Here is a 5,000-nt window from a genome sequence, read left to right on the forward strand (position 1 = left end):
GCCCTCCAGAGCCACCCCCCACTCTCCCCAGACTCACCCCGGGGGAGGGCCACTCTGGCTGGGCATGGTCTCCACCAAGCACCCCCTGGAGCCCCCGGAGCACCTCCAGAGCCACCCCCCACTCCTCCAGACTCACCCCGGGGAAGGGACACTCTGGCTGGGCATGGCCTCCACCAAGCACCCCCTGGAGCCCCTGGAACCCCCGGAGGCCCTCCAGAGCCACCCCCCACTCTCCCCAGACTCACCCCGGGGGAGGGCCACTCTGGCTGGGCATGGTCTCCACCAAGCACCCCCTGGAGCCCCCGGAGCACCTCCAGAGCCACCCCCCACTCCTCCAGACTCACCCCGGGGAAGGGACACTCTGGCTGGGCATGGCCCCCACCGAGCACCCCCTGGAGCCCCTGGAGCCCCCGGAGCACCTCCAGGGCCACCCCCCACTCCTCCAGACTCACCCCGGGGAAGGGACACTCTGGCTGGGCATGGCCCCCACCGAGCACCCCCTGGAGCCCCTGGAGCCCCCGGAGCACCTCCAGGGCCACCCCCCACTCCTCCAGACTCACCCCGGGGAAGGGACACTCTGGCTGGGCATGGTCTCCACCAAGCACCCCCTGGAGCCCCCGGAGCACCCCCAGAGCCACCCCCCACTCTCCCCAGACTCACCCCGGGGAAGGGACACTCTGGCTGGGCATGGCCTCCGCCGACCACCCCCTGGAGCCCCCGGAGCACCCCCAGAGCCACCCCCCACTCACCCCAGACTCACCCCGGGGAAGGGACACTCTGGCTGGGCATGGCCTCCACCAAGCACCCCCTGGAGCCCCTGGAACCCCCGGAGGCCCTCCAGAGCCACCCCCCACTCTCCCCAGACTCACCCCGGGGGAGGGCCACTCTGGCTGGGCATGGTCTCCACCAAGCACCCCCTGGAGCCCCCGGAGCACCTCCAGAGCCACCCCCCACTCCTCCAGACTCACCCCGGGGAAGGGACACTCTGGCTGGGCATGGCCTCCACCAAGCACCCCCTGGAGCCCCTGGAACCCCCGGAGGCCCTCCAGAGCCACCCCCCACTCTCCCCAGACTCACCCCGGGGGAGGGCCACTCTGGCTGGGCATGGTCTCCACCAAGCACCCCCTGGAGCCCCCGGAGCACCTCCAGAGCCACCCCCCACTCCTCCAGACTCACCCCGGGGAAGGGACACTCTGGCTGGGCATGGCCCCCACCGAGCACCCCCTGGAGCCCCTGGAGCCCCCGGAGCACCTCCAGGGCCACCCCCCACTCCTCCAGACTCACCCCGGGGAAGGGACACTCTGGCTGGGCATGGCCTCCGCCGAGCACCCCCTGGAGCCCCCGGAGCACCCCCAGAGCCACCCCCCACTCTCCTCCAGACTCACCCCGGGGAAGGGACACTCTGGCTGGGCATGGCCTCCGCCGACCACCCCCTGGAACCCCTGGAGCCCCCGGAGCACCTCCAGAGCCACCCCCCACTCTCCCCAGACTCTGCCCGGGGAAGGGACACTCTGGCCGGGCATGGCCTCCGCCGAGCACCCCCTGGAACCCCCGGAGGCCCTCCAGGGCCACCCCCCACTGTCCCCAGACTCACCCGGGGGAAGGGCCACTCTGGCTGGGCATGGTCTCCACCAAGCAGCCCCTGGAGCCCCCGGAGCACCTCCAGAGCCACCCCCCACTCTCCCCAGACTCTGCCCGGGGAAGGGCCACTCTGGCTGGGCATGGCCTCCACCGAGCACCCCCTGGAACCCCTGGAACCCCTGGAACCCCCGGAGGCCCTCCAGAGCCACCCCCCACTCTCCCCAGACTCACCCCGGGGAAGGGCCACTCTGGCTGGGCATGGTCTCCACCAAGCACCCCCTGGAGCCCCCGGAGCACCCCCAGAGCCACCCCCCACTCTCCCCAGACTCACCCCGGGGAAGGGACACTCTGGCTGGGCATGGCCTCCGCCGACCACCCCCTGGAGCCCCCGGAGCACCCCCAGAGCCACCCCCCACTCACCCCAGACTCACCCCGGGGAAGGGACACTCTGGCTGGGCATGGCCTCCACCAAGCACCCCCTGGAGCCCCTGGAACCCCCGGAGGCCCTCCAGAGCCACCCCCCACTCTCCCCAGACTCACCCCGGGGGAGGGCCACTCTGGCTGGGCATGGTCTCCACCAAGCACCCCCTGGAGCCCCCGGAGCACCTCCAGAGCCACCCCCCACTCCTCCAGACTCACCCCGGGGAAGGGACACTCTGGCTGGGCATGGCCTCCACCAAGCACCCCCTGGAGCCCCTGGAACCCCCGGAGGCCCTCCAGAGCCACCCCCCACTCTCCCCAGACTCACCCCGGGGGAGGGCCACTCTGGCTGGGCATGGTCTCCACCAAGCACCCCCTGGAGCCCCCGGAGCACCTCCAGAGCCACCCCCCACTCCTCCAGACTCACCCCGGGGAAGGGACACTCTGGCTGGGCATGGCCCCCACCGAGCACCCCCTGGAGCCCCTGGAGCCCCCGGAGCACCTCCAGGGCCACCCCCCACTCCTCCAGACTCACCCCGGGGAAGGGACACTCTGGCTGGGCATGGCCTCCGCCGAGCACCCCCTGGAGCCCCCGGAGCACCCCCAGAGCCACCCCCCACTCTCCTCCAGACTCACCCCGGGGAAGGGACACTCTGGCTGGGCATGGCCTCCGCCGACCACCCCCTGGAACCCCTGGAGCCCCCGGAGCACCTCCAGAGCCACCCCCCACTCTCCCCAGACTCTGCCCGGGGAAGGGACACTCTGGCCGGGCATGGCCTCCGCCGAGCACCCCCTGGAACCCCCGGAGGCCCTCCAGGGCCACCCCCCACTGTCCCCAGACTCACCCGGGGGAAGGGCCACTCTGGCTGGGCATGGTCTCCACCAAGCAGCCCCTGGAGCCCCCGGAGCACCTCCAGAGCCACCCCCCACTCTCCCCAGACTCTGCCCGGGGAAGGGCCACTCTGGCTGGGCATGGCCTCCACCGAGCACCCCCTGGAACCCCTGGAACCCCTGGAACCCCCGGAGGCCCTCCAGAGCCACCCCCCACTCTCCCCAGACTCACCCCGGGGAAGGGCCACTCTGGCTGGGCATGGTCTCCACCAAGCACCCCCTGGAGCCCCCGGAGCACCCCCAGAGCCACCCCCCACTCTCCCCAGACTCACCCCGGGGAAGGGACACTCTGGCTGGGCATGGTCTCCACCAAGCACCCCCTGGAGCCCCCGGAGCACCTCCAGAGCCACCCCCCACTCCTCCAGACTCACCCCGGGGAAGGGACACTCTGGCTGGGCATGGCCTCCGCCGAGCACCCCCTGGAGCCCCTGGAGCCCCCGGAGCACCTCCAGGGCCACCCCCCACTCCTCCAGACTCACCCCGGGGAAGGGCCACTCTGGCTGGGCATGGCCTCCGCCGACCACCCCCTGGAACCCCTGGAGCCCCCGGAGCACCTCCAGAGCCACCCCCCACTCCTCCAGACTCTGCCCGGGGAAGGGCCACTCTGGCTGGGCATGGCCTCCACTGAGCACCCCCTGGAGCCCCCGGAGCACCTCCAGAGCCACCCCCCACTCCTCCAGACTCACCCCGGGGAAGGGACACTCTGGCTGGGCATGGCCCCCACCGAGCACCCCCTGGAGCCCCTGGAGCCCCCGGAGCACCTCCAGGGCCACCCCCCACTCCTCCAGACTCACCCCGGGGAAGGGACACTCTGGCTGGGCATGGTCTCCACCAAGCACCCCCTGGAGCCCCCGGAGCACCCCCAGAGCCACCCCCCACTCTCCCCAGACTCACCCCGGGGAAGGGACACTCTGGCTGGGCATGGCCTCCGCCGACCACCCCCTGGAGCCCCCGGAGCACCCCCAGAGCCACCCCCCACTCACCCCAGACTCACCCCGGGGAAGGGACACTCTGGCTGGGCATGGCCTCCACCAAGCACCCCCTGGAGCCCCTGGAACCCCCGGAGGCCCTCCAGAGCCACCCCCCACTCTCCCCAGACTCACCCCGGGGGAGGGCCACTCTGGCTGGGCATGGTCTCCACCAAGCACCCCCTGGAGCCCCCGGAGCACCTCCAGAGCCACCCCCCACTCCTCCAGACTCACCCCGGGGAAGGGACACTCTGGCTGGGCATGGCCTCCACCAAGCACCCCCTGGAGCCCCTGGAACCCCCGGAGGCCCTCCAGAGCCACCCCCCACTCTCCCCAGACTCACCCCGGGGGAGGGCCACTCTGGCTGGGCATGGTCTCCACCAAGCACCCCCTGGAGCCCCCGGAGCACCTCCAGAGCCACCCCCCACTCCTCCAGACTCACCCCGGGGAAGGGACACTCTGGCTGGGCATGGCCCCCACCGAGCACCCCCTGGAGCCCCTGGAGCCCCCGGAGCACCTCCAGGGCCACCCCCCACTCCTCCAGACTCACCCCGGGGAAGGGACACTCTGGCTGGGCATGGCCTCCGCCGAGCACCCCCTGGAGCCCCCGGAGCACCCCCAGAGCCACCCCCCACTCTCCTCCAGACTCACCCCGGGGAAGGGACACTCTGGCTGGGCATGGCCTCCGCCGACCACCCCCTGGAACCCCTGGAGCCCCCGGAGCACCTCCAGAGCCACCCCCCACTCTCCCCAGACTCTGCCCGGGGAAGGGACACTCTGGCCGGGCATGGCCTCCGCCGAGCACCCCCTGGAACCCCCGGAGGCCCTCCAGGGCCACCCCCCACTGTCCCCAGACTCACCCGGGGGAAGGGCCACTCTGGCTGGGCATGGTCTCCACCAAGCAGCCCCTGGAGCCCCCGGAGCACCTCCAGAGCCACCCCCCACTCTCCCCAGACTCTGCCCGGGGAAGGGCCACTCTGGCTGGGCATGGCCTCCACCGAGCACCCCCTGGAACCCCTGGAACCCCTGGAACCCCCGGAGGCCCTCCAGAGCCACCCCCCACTCTCCCCAGACTCACCCCGGGGAAGGGCCACTCTGGCTGGGCATGGTCTCCACCAAGCACCCCCTGGAGCCCCCGGA

Source organism: Eucyclogobius newberryi, unplaced genomic scaffold, assembly GCF_026437365.1.
Source record: "Eucyclogobius newberryi isolate DKJ021-1_F unplaced genomic scaffold, fEucNew1.0.hap1 SCAF_79, whole genome shotgun sequence".
Lineage (NCBI taxonomy): Eukaryota > Metazoa > Chordata > Actinopteri > Gobiiformes > Gobiidae > Eucyclogobius > Eucyclogobius newberryi.